The sequence below is a fragment of the Pithys albifrons genome, chromosome 15, assembly GCF_047495875.1.
Source record: "Pithys albifrons albifrons isolate INPA30051 chromosome 15, PitAlb_v1, whole genome shotgun sequence".
Classification (NCBI taxonomy): Eukaryota; Metazoa; Chordata; class Aves; order Passeriformes; family Thamnophilidae; genus Pithys; species Pithys albifrons.
In genome coordinates this window covers 10,625,589-10,641,594 of record NC_092472.1, presented here as the reverse complement: position 1 = coordinate 10,641,594, position 16,006 = coordinate 10,625,589, and positions in this window count along the sequence as shown.

Sequence of the window (16,006 nt, the reverse complement as noted above, 5' to 3'; positions counted from 1 at the left end):
GGCTTGGTATTCTCCCCAGATATGTGGTATTCACTGAAAGAATAAACAGCTGTCAGTCTAAGCCTGCCAAAATTTGCTATGCAGAGTAATACTTCTGCAGTTTTTCCAAGGTGCTTTTGCTATGAGTAAACATTATAACTCAAATCAGGAGTAAATACAGCAGAAGAAAAAGGGGATGTCGGAATCTGATTTTGCCTTGGCAGGGAACGATTTCACAGCTTTCTCATACATTGTCTAAATGTACAGACAACTTTTCTCTCCCGTTTCCCCTCTAGAAATGAGTGAGTAGGTGAGGAGGGATTTAGTCAAATGAAAAAGAGTTTTCTCTAAGCCCATGCCCTGCTATAAACACCCTCAGGTTTTACAGTGAGTGGTGAGGACCACAGTATACCAAAGACCACTCAAGATTAACACGTGCTCAGAAGGTCTTCTTGGAAACCATTTCTCCTTAATCCTCCTATTACTTTCTTCCCTGCCTCAAAAAACATTTATGAATCAAGAACACAAGGCAGCATTTGGCTGAACCCTGCAGAGTCTTCCTGTTCCCAGCTGTTAATTCACTGAGCCATGAGCTCAGTGCATGCAAACAGGAGCAGGACAGTGCCCAGTGTCAGGTGGTTATTCCAGGCAAGGTGGGCTTTAGGCTCAATGTGCCAAATGCTTGGACATGTGATTAACTCACAGCTTTTCCTTCAGTCCTACCTCAGTGCTGAAAACCATTGCCGAGTCAGAGTGCATGTGTGTTATGAATTAAGAATGTGACTTTGTGAGAATTTCTGCTCAATCCCATAGCACTAAGAACAGTGGGAGGCCAACCAGTCCTTCCCCTGGAAGGTGGACTAGGTTCCTTGGGCTGAAGTCAGAAAGTATTACAGGCTCGTGTTATTTTGCAAAGAGAAGTAGACATAGTGGGGTTCGATAGGGGACCTCAGACAAAGCATTTGAAAAGAAGGAGGATAAATGCACATTTTTAAAGAGCTCTAACAAAAGTCTATTGAATATTTTCTTCAATTTAGTTGTGTTTTGATAATTTCCATTGTCCTTTGTTTCCCATATGAGAGTTGTGATGCATCCAGGAAAAAAAATCACAAGCATTTGCATTGAGAGTTATCCAGAATTTCCATTTAAAATGATCCACTTTGTTACAGTAATTAGCCTTGTAAGTGGAACAAAGCACACAACATTGACAATAGTTGCTAGTGATCACTTCACTTCCTAATCAGGCTGCTCCTTCAAGCATTCTAATTTATTTTACTAATGATTACAGGGCAGATGCTGCACAGATTTGCACCTCTAGGAACTCCAGTGAAATAGAGAAGCAGAAAATCTTGCCTAGTTTGCCTAATCCTGAAGTATCCTTAGTAGTTTGAGAGCCAAACAGTTACAAATAAAAGACTTTCCTTTCAGACCTTTACTGATTTCGAATTTGAATTCACTAACATATCAATTGATGTGAAGGAGGGATATCTGGTACTGAAGTGCTTCTGGGAGAGGGGTGGTCAGTGCTGAGTCCCTCTCAGATGGCCCTGACCGTTTTTGAAGATGGGGGAATCTCTCACTTGCTTTGAGTTCTCCATAAGAGCACAGAATCCTCCAGTAGGTTCTGCAACTTTTACAAAATGCACCCACTTATCTCAGAGAGAAAAAAAGTGCTTCCTCGAGAAGAATGATAACAAGGAGAAGCTGGTGAGGGGCTTAAACTGTTAATCCTGTGACTGAAATACATATTTAAAAAAAATACAGGTCCAGCTACATCAGTGTAATCCTCCACAGTTCAAATCCTATGTGAGCATTATTATTCTTCAACTTTTATGATTCAAAGCCGGTTTTACTAGTCCCTTTAGTGTGCCCTTTTCTTTCCTTCTTCTAGGGATCCATCAGGCAGGCTGTGGCTGTAGTTTGCCTTATGTGAAAGGGCAAAATAATCTATGTAGGCACAACAAAAGGGGGTCTGTGTAAACACAGCCATGCACATACAGGGATACTCAGGTGCTGCTGGGGAAACAGATGCCTTTTCTCCATTTCCTTGGTATGATCCTTACCCCTTTTAGTTTCCTCCAGAACTCTGAGCTGTTGAGATATCTGCAGTGAAGTTGGGTCTGGATGGACTTGGGATAAGAGTAGTGACTTTGAATAATTTTTATCCTTGTTGAAAACCATCAGTTGATCTGCTGCCTCAAGTCACTCTGCTCTTTGCTTACTCTCTGTGTTCCTGTACTGTTTAGCTGCCCGGTGTGTTGTATTGAAAGGTACACAAGGGTGCCTGGGGAAAATCTAAGAGAGTTAAATTTCATCAAATAAAAATAAATCTGAGATCATCAAGGTTGCAGCAAGGAGAACATTTCAAAACACCAATTTCTTTCCCAGTCTGTGGGATGCAAGTAGAGCCTTCAGCCTCCAAAGGCTCAACTCCTTTGTGAGTTGGCCAAGCAAGTCTCTGTGTTGACCTGTAGTGGTGCAGCATTTCTGACTCACCACTGAGCAGTTCTAGTCACAGATTTGTGCTGTTTGGTTCACTCATGTCTGGGAGGCAATAAAAAGGTGGTCTTGAGACTCATGGTGTCTCTCGGACTTTGAGCCCTACAACCTTAAGTAGCCTAAACTTTAACAGCAGAATTCATGGTCAAGAGATTTTCTCTTTTTACCTCTTAGGACTGCTACTGCTGCCTATTTCCTCTTCTACAGTTATAATCCTATTTGTGGTGTCACACCTTTGTTTGGAAGAACTGTGTAAAAGTAAACATGAGCAGTATTTGAAGAGGAAATGTACAGAGACACAATTTTCATGTCTTACAATTAGAGCTGGATCCCATCATTGAAAAGTAAAGCTCAAGGAGTAAGATGCACTCAGAGTTAAGGAATTATCTTAAATTTCAACCCCTATTCTGCTCTGTGGGATGAATCTGGAGCTGCCATAGGCACAGCATATTCATGTCTCCTCTGCGCCAGTTTCTCTGTTTGTCACCAGGAGGATCAATATTTCTTTATCCAACAGGCTGAGGATGCATCCAGCAGCAGTTACAAAATGCATGTTACTGAGAATACAAAATACGCTGTATGAGTTACCAGAAGGTTAAGACCCTTTGTTCATTAAGGTGCCTCTGAGTGGCAGAATAGGTTCTCTGCCAGTTTAATCCTAGAGAATTTGGAAAGTAAGCCAGGACAGATTTCCTGCAGTCACCATTCAGGCCTTCTCCTGCCAAGGCAGCGATGACACCCCAGCAGCAAAGGGGTTCAGCCCTCCCAGCACATAAAGCAGAGCTGCCCTTGGTGTGGTACCTGGAGAGGACCAAGGGATTTAGCCCAGCAGTGCAGAGTTTAGCATTTCCCTCTACTCACAGGTTCTGCAGAGAGGCAAAAGCTGCAAGGTCTTGATGAGACTGAAATATTAATTCTGTGTTATTGCATCAAGTTTGACTAACAAGCCGCATGAATAAATCTGCAGTCTTAGTTTCTGCCAGCGCCAAGTTTCTATGGCAACAACAACCCATCTTATCTTTAGGAATTTCATTAGCAAGGGAGGGAAACGAAACAAAAAAAAATCCCACCCCCCCAAAAAAAATTGTCAAATTAAGAGCAGCATTTCTCTTTCCCACATAATTTTTTAGGAAAAATCCTCTTGGATTTTTTTTTCATTTGTAAAGGTGTTTTCTAAAATTCACATCAGTGTCTTAGACAAAAACTACAACAAATGCTTTTGTACCTCTGAATGGGAGAGAGAGGGATCATAAACATGCAGAGTGGGGATGCACTGGAGGACTGAACATGGTTGTTGCTGAGCTCTCAGCATTCAGATGAGCCTGTTTGCATATGCAGAGTGCCCAGTGCTACCTCCTCTCCTAACATTCTGACTTAGGAAAGGAAGACTTTTTGGTCTGTTCATCGTGGAGGTGCCTGGTGATACAAACACTATGGGAGGACCAGGTGATGTTTGGGAAGTCATAATGGAGCTTTATCTGTTTGTGTGTGTGTGCTTCTGCTTACAGAGCCTCAGCGTTCGATATTCCTGACGTGGGAATTGAGTTTGTTGGATTCAGAAAGCACAGCTGTGCTTTATCGTCTTCTCACCTTGGGCTGCCCTACACCCTTGTGACAAATAAAATAAATGCAATTTAAAAAGTCAATTGAATCAAACTGTTTAAAAAAAAAAGCTGCCTGCACATACAAAAAAGGAGGAAGAGACAACCAGTCTTTGCTGTGGGAAATAGGTTGGTGTTTACATGGTCCCACCAGCCTCTCCTTAGGGTGGTTTTGTCACCACCTTTAAGCAATAGGAAAGGGGACTGCAGGGCTGTTGCACTCTAATTTGAAGAGTTTGGCTTTGAGCCCACTTAAGAGGTTAAAAAGTGTTGCAGAACCATCAGTGTCTCAGCTTTTTGCCCTGGATCCTCTGGTGCCAGGCTCAGGGAGATGCAGCCCTGCGTGCAGTGGAGGAAAGATGCTGATCCCTGTCATTTCTGGTTGCCTGTCCTGAGGCTGCAGAGGCAGAACCACAGCCAAGCTGAAAAGGATGTGGATAGGAAATGACAGGCTGGGGGAGAGTCAGATAATAGCAGAGGGGAGGGGGACAGGCAAAGTGGGGCAAAGAATCCCAGCTGTGAACTTGAGAAAGGATTTTAAGGCAGGGAGTAGTTTAATCCAATGTTTGTTCTTCCTTTTCACCTGGAGTTAACGCTGCAATTGGAACAAAATGCTCAGTTACTGCCTTTACCACTACAAAGCAAACAGCAGCTCGAGCAGCCTTTGTGAACCCTTTCTGTTGACTCACAAACACAGTAGTACACCAGATTCACTGGGAAAAATCCCATATAAATGATATGAAAAATTTGTTTAAAAAGTGTTCTCCTTCTTCTATCATTTTTATCTGCAACCAGATGCCAGCTGGGAAGCCCCCAGAGACTGTATTTCAGAAACACTGACTGCAATACCTTTTTTACCTGTTTTACAGACAGTATTTCTGCTGACATGAGTGAAGCAATCTCCCAATTATGTCAGGGTAAGTGGATTGAGAAACATACCTGCCACTAACAAACATCCACACTTAGATTATTTTCTCCACTTTGCCTAGAAATGGCCAATCAAGACTTTTGCAATCACAATACATGCCACACTCCCCGGTGAGCTATATAATTCATCCAGTTGGAGACAATATCACATAGCTAATGTATCAAATCACAACATGAATTTTGTATAGTGAATTACAACTGTTCACAAAAGGCTGTTAGTGAACAATCTCCAGCCCAATTTCACTATTCATGGAAGAAATTTATAAGCAATTCTGAATAACAAATAAATCTCAGAATTTTGTGAACCATCCAGAACCAATTCAGGAGCTGGGAAGAGAAGCAATGTTTGTGGAATAAATTATTTGCTGTGAAATTGGTTGGTTGGTTCTTTCTAGCACACCCTTGGGGGCTATGGCCTGGTACTTAAAAATCAACTAATGCATATTCTAAAATAGGAACAACAGCATTTATTCAACTGCATCAGACAAATGTACAGTGACGGAGATAAACCAATTCTTTCCTTAGAATTTGCCCACCAGTAGAGAGATGAGTTCTGGGGAAAGGCAATAGCATTTCCTTTTTGATTTCTCTCCCAGCTGTCGTTCTGCTTGTTCAAATTTTCCCATGTCCACAACAAAATCTAGGTAGCTTTGAACAGAATGTCTGGGTACTAGTATTTGCCATAAATTCCAATGCCCTTTTCCTCCTCTTCCTGCAGGAAGGTACTCAGCAGTGGCAGCTCCTGGTAGGTGTGTTTGCTGCCTGGATAAAAGGGGACAAAGTAGTGGGGTTGTGCACATTGTCTCTCCATATTTCTTGCTGTCAGTGTGGCTTTAGCATTAACTGTGTTGCATGATAGCAATGCTAAGGTAGTTTCAGGATATGTGCTCAGACTAGTGACCTGTCCTCCTCTGCCAATTGAGAAAGTGCTGGATGTCATGCTAAAGAATGATTTCACTGGGCATGATCGCACACTCTTGGCTGTAGAGCTCCAAAACTCAAGCTATACAGGCCTCTTAGCATAGACACAGTGGTTTATCATCACTAGAGTCTGGTTTGCAAAAGGGACTGGAATCCATGCATCCCTGAAAGCGTTAATGCACCTGGATAGCTGTAAACAGGCTTTGGATTCAAGCCTAAAGGTGGGATTTGGGTTCTCAGACAAATTTACCAGAAGGGAATAAGGATTGGGAGTGCCTTACTTGTCCAGCCAAACTCTAATATACCAAAATGAGGACATTTCCTCATTGGGTGACAAGGATATTCATGGCCATTTGCTTTGAACAGAAATCGCTGCTGCAAATTTGGTGTTACACTAGATGGATGCTCAGACCTGTGTTATGTGATGAGCCTTTCTAAGGGAATTTATGCATGACTATTATTAAAAATAAGAAAGTCTTCCATGGCCACAGCTCCAGTGTTGGACCAAAGAACTATATTTCAATGTACTGTGGTGTGGATGCCCCAACCCTGAAAAACCTGGTCTAGTGGAAGGTGTCTTTGCCCATGACAGAGGAGCTGGACCTGGGTGATCTTTAAGTTCCCTTCCAACCCAAACCATTCTATGATTCTGAAAGTCTATGTTCAAATGATTTCAGCTCTGAAAGGGATGCAGTGGGTGGTTTTAGTTTTAGGTTTTTATTGAGCAGCCAGATCCCCTTTGTACCCTTGATTCATCTTTGTTATGTGATTCATCCTAATTGCATTTGTTAGTATCGTTGCAGATACTGTACAAATTGTTCAGGGAGAGCTGGCTGGGGAGCTGCAGTGGTTGGCATCCCTAATTCAGGAACACCAGTGCTGCTTTCTCTTGGTGCCCTAAGACAGAATCCTGGTGCTATTTTAGTGTTGCTTTTCATTACACAAGTTTCCTTGTGCCCACCAAGGAGAAAAACATTAGCAGCAATTAGATAACTTGGATCAGCTGCTCTCAGGATCTTGGATTCACCCTACATTTCACCACCCAGAGAATCACACAGCGCATGGGCATAGGATGAATAGTGAGGATGTTTCCCATTAGGGAAAGTGCTTTCCATTGTCATTGCAGACACTCTCTTATTGTCTACGTGTCCACCAGGCTTTTTGCAAAATTCTCTTCTCAACATTAGTCTTGCATTCATGTAATGACCATAAAACCACCCGCTCTTATACCAGCTTCCTGGGGGGAAGCTCATGCTGCAGGATCTCCATGTATTTTTCAAGGGTCTGGTGTTCATGTTGCTGAACACTTTTCTTTGGAAATAGGCTGAGACTTCAGGTGGACAAAAAATCCCCCACCCCAAAGCAGGTAAGTTCACATGCTTTGGTGATTTCTTTACATAGAACCATAGAATGATTTGGGTTGGAAGAAACCTTAAAAGCCATCTTGTTCCAGCCCCCTGCCATGGGCAGGGACATCTTCTGCTAGACCAGGTTGCTCCAAACCCAACCAACTTGGCCTTGAAACACTTCCAGGGATGGGACAGCCACAGCTTCTCTGGATATCTTGTGCCAGGGCCTCACCACTGTCACAGGGAAGCATTTTTTCTCAAACCTGTTTTTAGTATCAGTAGAGAAAACATTCCATGGGCTTTTTCCATTAAAGCTGAGTTATAACACAGCAATTTCTCCCACACTGCTACAATTTCACCATGGAGCTCTCAACCGAAATATCATCTCTTCTTCGTTTTCCATGGATAACTACTACATCCTTTCTCCATTCCTTTTGTCCACTCTTGGCTGTGTGTGTTTGCAGGGTTCAGCTCTCTAATCAGCATCTTCATAGCCTGTTTTTTGGTGTAATAATATATTTGAGACCCAGTTAAGAACAGTCTCCATTTACTATGTGCACTCTAAAGGTGAGAAATACTGTATGTCTCAAAGACACTTAGGCTAAGCAAACCAGATAGATGGAGACTGAGAGGAAAGGCATGGAGTCACTGAATGAAAGGTGACATGATCAGGGAAGAGATTTAGCTGAGCTCTGCACAGCATTAAACTAAGTGCCATTTTATAGCTCTCTTTAAAACATTATAAGGCAACTAGGAAAAAATCCAGAAAAGAAATTACATTGCATAGATGCTGCAGGATAAATCTTGCCCTTGTTTGCTTCATTCTCCCCCTCCCCCATGGGTTTCGAACATCGCTCAAGAGCAAGGTTCTATTATTAGACAAAACTCTCTCTGATACTTCAGAAGGCAGTTTCCCCCCTTTCTGTAAAAAAAGAAGGAATATGATGGTAGGAACCTAATTATGAGCTCAAAAAAGCCTGGACTGGCTGATTTGCTCTTAGCCCCTCTGACAGAAAACAACTGAACAGTACACTTGAGCTGTAATTATTATTATCAGTCACTCTTCAGGGTGACAACAAATAATTATTTTAAAAAGGCATGAAAACAGATTTAACCCTTCCCTCAGACATTCTGTCTCTAAAGCAGCACAGTTGCTTGTTGTTGCAGGCTGTGGATCTGCTGTTTCAATTGGTTTTCTGTCTTCAAAATACCCTGTACTGCATCAAGAGTGCAGTTTTCAGTAGTGAGTGGTGATTTGGAGTCACTTAGCTCACCAAGGGTAGCTTGGCAGAGCCCCAGTTCCAGAAGTTTGCTCAAGAAGATATTTTTTTTAGCAATCAGGTCTTTTCCAGATACTTCAGAAACGGGTATCAATTCCTGGTGAGACCCTTGGCTTCAGAGTGAAAAGATTTATTAAAATTTTGACACAGAAGTGTTGCAGATATCGGGCATGCCATGCCTTAGATTCATCCAGTCTCACCTTAGGTAAGAGCTGTGGCAGAGGCACCAGGAGCACGGTCACTTTGGGCTTTCTGTAGTGCCAAAGGTCCAGCATTGCTCCACCACTATCCAGGCCTGCAGTTACCTCTATGCCCTGTGAGCTTCAGCCCCATCCTGACCTGCAATGTCCAGGTCCCTCTACCCTGAAAGGTCACTGTCCCCAAGGGGGCAGAGCCTGGGCAGGTGCTTCTTGCTCTCCTCGTACACATATCCGGATGTAGGACAGTGAAAACAGAAAAAGGTGGAAGGAAAAGGCCAGATGTAGGAGACCACTCACCCCTGGGAAGCAACACTCTCTTCTGTGGGCAGTGGGGGAGAGGGGAGCATGAATGTTAAAGCATTGCCTAGGACACTGTGGTTTAATTTACGGCTTTGTCTGTACATCTGTTTGTGCTTTAAGACAGGCATAGATTTAGCTGGATGGTAGGGGGGGCTGTAGCCCCTCTTTTGGGACTTCTCGGTGCTGCCTGCAGCTCTAATTCAACCCTTTAAAGGCTGGGACTCCCAACAGGCCTGTTCCCTTGTGCCAGGTGGGGTGCATTTCACCCCTGTTAACCCAGAGTTAACCATTTCCTTCTCTAAAGGAAAAGCAAAGATGCAGGATTATAAGCACATATATCTTTTCAGCCTAAAAATTTTGCAATCTTTAATGCCAGGGAAAAATCTATTGAGGCCATTGGAACAGAGAAGGCAGCTGGGCATGGAGGAATCAAGAGCTTCATCTGCATCCCTCCAGTTAGGTAACTGAAATGCTGGGAACCCTTATCACCCTCAGCCCCTCGTGGAAGTGCAGCCTGGCAGGAATCCTTGGGTACTGTCTGAGCTGCACGAAATGTGGCCTCGGTGACACACTGAGAGCACGGGGATGCCATGGCCAAACCTCCCAAGAGGGGACAAAGTGTGGCATCCAGAAAGGGGAAACAATGCAACAAGCAATAAGCACACGATTTTTAATGAGTTCAGTATGTGGCCAGTGTCTGTAGGAAATCTGTTTGCAATCGTTCCTTACTGGAGACAAATGACAAGTTGTTTTCCAGGCATAAACCTCTGCCTTTCTTCTCTAGAATGCCAAAGCAATTATTTGTGGCATTATTATTTTTTCTCCTTGCTTGCTTTCCTATTCTCAAAGGGTTCTCCCACACACATGGAAACCCAATGCAATGACAGTGGCACGAATTAATAAAACCAGTGCCGCACTATTGAATGACAACAAGCTGCAAGGCGGGGAGCAGAGCAGGGCCTCCCCACTGCTCAGTAATGCTTTGATTCAAATTGAAGTTAAAGAAGAAAAGGCAGGGAAATTTGTAGCCTCAAAGCAGACCTTTCTGTTGTTATCTTGCCCCATTTCCTTGAGTGTTATGGTAAAGCACGTTGTACATCCATAGAATTCCCCATGCCCTGCACACAGTTCAAGGTGCTGACAAGAGCATACCAGAGCTGACACATTTAGCAGCAAAGGATGGGGAAGAAAGAGAGCAAATCAGGCCTTTAATTTTCTGAAGTGATTGCTCTTAATCTGGTGTTACACACTTCTGAGAAGCAGCAGACTTGCTCACCCCACTGGCAAGTGGCCGAGTTAGATCTGTGTTCAGTCACTGCCTTGAACACTCAGATCTGTGAATTCAGTTTCCATTTGCTGTTCCTGAAGGATCCTCATGCTGATTAGGAAACTCCTCCTGTTCACTATTCTCTATTCAATTCTTTGTGAAAATCAGCAGAACCAGAAAGTTAAACGCCAAAAAAAGACCAGATGCTCCCCTCCATCCCAAAAAGCAATCACAGATATTGACAGTCAGAGCCACCTCCTGCTGCATTTCAAAGCAAAGGAAGTGAAGAGATGGGTCTTGTTGTGCCAGTGATGATCAGCTGGGTCTCAGCTGTACCAAGGCTTTGGCCTGTTGGCTCAGCAGCATAGAAGGACCTTCATAACCCTGGTTTTCACACACTTTCTGTCTCTGCTGGCCATTTTTTCATCTCTGAGCCTCCTAAGGGGATTGCTTTTAAAATCTATGATTCATGAAATCACGGAATCACAGAATGGTTTGCTTTGAAAGGGATCACAAAGATGATCTTATCCCAGCCCCCTGCCATAGACAAGGACACCTTTCACTAGCCCAGGTTGCTCCAAGCCCCCTCCAACCTGCCCTTGAACACTTCCAGGGATGGGGCAGCCACAGCTTCTCTGGGGAACCTGTACCAGGGCCTTACCACCCTCACAGGGAAGAATTTCTTCTTAATGTCTAATCTAAACCTACTCTCTGTCAGTTTGAAGTCATTCTCCCTTATTCTGTTTCTACATGGTCTTGTATATAGTCTCTCTCCATCCTTGCTAAAAATCTGCGTGAGCAAACTATGGTGGGACACATCAGCCTCTTGAAATCTCAGGAGATATGTGATATGACCAGCTCTGGTAGTGTCCTTTTTGGGTAGTGACAGATGATGACACGGGTGGAAAACTCCTCCCAGACAGTGTTGAAGGAGAGCCCATATGGAGATTCCATGCTTTATGCTTCAGTCTTCTCATTTTGACCATCAAACAGAATTATTTGGACCACAGCAAAGGTATTCTTGGTCCTGCACTAGTCACCAAGAACTTCATGACAAGGAGAACAGGACACCTGAGAAAGCATTAAGAGAATGCCACACAAATGGTATTCTTTGCAGCTGTATAACAAAGGCCAAATTCCGGTCTCTCCACTTAGGAGGAGAAAAGAACATTGCTGAAGCTTCTCGTTTAGGTACTGAAACAATTAAAAACAAATCTCTGCCACCCTGTCCCAAACTGCACTGTTGTCACTAACCTGAGTTGGCCACTGCATAACTGGTGAGAACAAGAGCTTTTTGCCCAGGAACAAACACTTGTTCCCTTATTTCCAAGTCTTCAGCTTCCAGGACCTTCCTGGTTAGGACTTACAAGGCTGTTGTTGGAGCTGAATAGAGTCATCAAACCTGGCCCTAGAAGAAACAATCTTGACAATCACACCTAGCTTTGCAGAGTAAATTTGAGAGTGAAATGAATAACTGAGAAATGGGCAGATACTTTTGATAGGAGGTATTTTAACTCTCTTGTTTTAAATACGGGAAGAACACATCATTTCAGCTGGATCATACTTATGTCCTGAGAAACCTGCAGATATAATCACTCTGCAGCTGGGACAGATAAATTCTACCTCCACCTATTTCTTTTTAGTCTTGGATTTTTTGGGGTTTTGTAATAGTTCTTTTTGTTTTACTTTATTTTACAGATGATACTCTGGAAGCAATTTCATAACCACTAGTGATTTCTCAGTGTGGGCAAGGATAAATCATCCACACAGTAACACGGCAATGAACAAACACTGGTCTTCTGTAAAGTAGTGCATAAGGGAAGACCATAAGGGAAGAGTGCAGCAGTCTGGAATTTAGTCTATCCAAAGTGTCCAGGAGCAATGAGATTATGGGGGGAATACCAACAATATTATCCTAACTCCATGAAGGAGTAACCTCTCTCAGGCATGTCAAGGGTTCTGTTACCTACAGATGGCCCTATGAGGGGCAAAAGGCCTGGGGAGTGTGAGAGGCAGGACTGATGTGGACTCACCTTCCAGATATCCCTGAGTGATCCATGTCTTGGCCAAAAGGAAAAGTGAACACACACCCCAGGGCTTGCTGAAGAACAAGGGCTCTTGCAGACAGCAGCCTTTTCTTGCCTGTGCAGTCTCTTTCTACTCTTGATATGTCCACACCCACCCACTCAGGAGGGGAATAGTAAATCAAAAAACCTGAAGTGATGTGACAGGTCTGTATCTGCAGGGTTAGTGTTCTTTCTTCGAACAGTGCTGTGTACAAGGGCTGAGATTAAAGACAGCAGGAGTAATTGCATCATTCACTACCTGCCTTCTTTCTACCTCTAGATGTTCATTTAAACATATATAGAGAGTGTGCACACATAGGAAGACAAAAGCTTTCAACCTGATAGTGAGAAATGTCAACACTGCTCAGAAAAAAAAGAGATGGAAGTGCTGCACCTGACACATGAACTCTCAAAGCAACCCCCAAATGATGGGACATGAATAATAAGTGAAATAAAGCAGATGGGTGGAGGGCTAAACACATAGATAAGTAGATAGATGGGAGTCTGTATCTCCAGATGCAATTTAGGCAATGAACTCTCCAAGAAACCAAAAGGAATAATTCAAATTAATACCTTGGAGAATCGAAGTTTATGTCAATAGAAAGAGCTATAGTGAGATTTGGCATGAATTCCTCACTTTATGAAAGCTAAGAAGGTCCAGGTCCCTTCTGGAACATCACTTCATTCATTGTTCTGAGACGCATAACTTGGTACTTGCTGGTCATTATAGGCTTTTCCAAAATTGATTGGCATTGACCATCTGGGCCAGATTTTCAAAAGAATTTTGCCTCCTTGGAGACAGAGAGCAGATTGCATGTCACAATGCTCCTAGAGGGTATTGAGATGGTTTGAAAATCTGACCACAAGTGACACAAGAGAAGCAGCTGGTTGCTGAGCACTTACAAATGGGATTCTAAACCCTTGCAAAACCTGGATTAGGTATTTGGGAGGGGTGAGGGGGTGGGAGGGGTGCAATCAACATAATCTGCTGATTTTAGGTCTTTTTTTTTTGCAAATGTCACCATGGAGAAGTATCTTCTGTGTTCATTTTTTGTCATCAGTACCTGTGTGCCTTCCTCTCTGTCTCTTCAGTGAGCAGCCAACTCACTGATTACAGTGTAAGGGTCTTTTTCTTGCAAGATCACACTCTACTCTCATTTCTCATGCTCATCCCAGTGAAAATAATAGGGCTAGTTGCAAAAAAAAGCCTTTGAACTACGTGATTTTTCCACATACAATCCAGGGAACCCACGGATATCTAAGATGAAGGTTTAACCCCAAATAAATGTGATTGTTTCTTTCCTCAAATTACCGGTTTACAAAGAAAAAGGAAAATTTACATCAAGAGAAAATAGGAACAGGTTATTGTGGGTGGGAGGGAAAAGGGAAGGCAAGCAAGGCACGGAACAGGCTAGCTATTTTTCCTCCTTTCTTTCAAAAATCCCTGCCAATATTCTAGCTGTGCCATCTGGCATCTGTGATAAATTTGACTATGTGTAATTGCAAGCTGCAGAGAATGTTAGAGGGGTTGGAAATTTCTCTGTCTAGGTTCCTATGTAGCCATTATAATTGTAATTATTGAATACAGGAAAGCAAAATTTTCTTTTTTCATACTGTCCTGGAATGAAAAGCTCTTCAGTCACTCCCTGTCTTTTCCACTTCAGTTTGTTTCATTTGAACAGAAAAGCAAAGGTGATGTTAGATCCCTCCCCATCATCCATGAATATTTAATGTAATTTTAAAACTATAATTTTAGAGAGATGGAGAATATAACATTAATCTATTTTTAAACAAAGTCCCCACCATGGATTTGTTAACGAGGGAAGCATTTTAAACTTTGAATTTATTCTTCAACTTTTCTCCCTTTCTTTTGCTTCAAATTTTCTTTACTAACTTCATTTCCAGTGATGAACCTTCATCAGCAAGTTTTGCTCCCATTTCTAATCATTTAAGCTACTTTCTGTTATTCACATATTATTTTTACATTTCTGGCATATGAGACTTTCATCAGTAAAGTAAAGCAGAAGCACTGAACAAGTATGCAAAGGAGGCCTCGCCAAATCCTTTTCCATATGGATGGTTGCTGCTATTTTTTCCTTCCTAAAATGTACATTTGCCTAGATAAAGACTTTATTAATTATTAGGTCAGGTGGAGGAGGCAGATGGGATGCCATTTAGGGATTTATGTGCCCTGGAGAAGAGCTGGACCTCACAAAGCTCTTACACCCTCTACAGGAGTCTGGGGTTGCTCTGCTTTACACTCCTGGCCATGACCCCCATGAGATCATCCACCAGCTCTGAGCACTCAGAGCACGCTGCATTCAGGTTATGCTTTCCACCATCCCAGCACACCTCCATGCACTGGAGTTAAGTGGATGCTGGTGAACACATTAGTTCTGCACCACCTGCCAGTCTCTGCCATGCCAGAAAAATTATCACTGAACCGGCTCTGGATGCCTTCCAGTTCTTGTGGGCAAAAGGGCAGGACACCAGGGAGACTGTGGCAACCCAGGACACACTCACAGACAAACCAGGACATGCTGCTTTATGAGCAACGGGAGAGCTTTTGTACTGTTCCACTGACCTCATTCCCCCTGAAATTCCCTCCCCAAATTGCAGCAGCATGGGGAGGCAGGGATAGGGATGCTTTCCATGTCACACAGTCCCTTTGCTCCTTTTGGTACATGAACAAAACTAACTGTGGTGTCAGTCCTGTGAGTGCCTTTGCTCCTGTGTTCCTTGGTGTGGTGTGGTAACACAGGTGTGGTACTCCTGGGCTGGAGCACAGGCATGGATCAGAGCAGCTGAAACAGGGAAAGCTCAGCCTAAACATGCAGAGAGATATCCATGAGGAAGAGCTTCTTTCCTGTGCAGGTAACCATATGCTGATTGCACAGAGAGGGTGTGGAGTCTCCCTCACTGGAGATATTCCAGAACTGTGTAGTCACAGTCCTGTGCCATGTGCTCTGGGATGGCTCTGCTTGATCGGGGAGGTTGGACCAGATGACCCACTGTGGTCCCTCCCAACCTGACCCATCCTGGGATTCTATGAGTGAGCCGAAGGGTACCTGGGGCAGAAGCTGTGTTGTACACTGTCTAAAGTGACAATGGGAAAAGAACAATTAAGTGTATTTAGTGCAAACAATAGGATATCCTGGGAGGAGGGGCATGTAAGCAACGAGTCTATAGCCCTCAGGCTGGTACTATGCCATAAATACTGACACACCAGCAGGTGACAACCAGCCTCTCACCTCTGCCTGCCAAGAGCTCATCTTTGGTGTGCTCTTCAGGTTACTTCAGTGAAGGGAGAGGAGTTATTTAAATAGCAGATCCTGGCTGGCATAATGTGTTTTGATTGAAGGTCATTAAGCAGTGACCACACCAGCAGCTCAGCCACAGCCAAAGGGCAGTAGGGACCAGGTGGCAGATGGCGAGGACACTTTCCTTTTCAGCCTTCACAGCTGGTGCCAGAAGAAGACCTGAGTCCACAGAGTCAGTCTCAGCCACTCAGAGAGGTGGTTTGAACCCAGAACTGCATTTACTCAAATCTTTCCCTTAATATCTTAATGGATCAAACTTTATTTGCTTTCTCAGTGTTAATGTGCAGAGAGATAGTA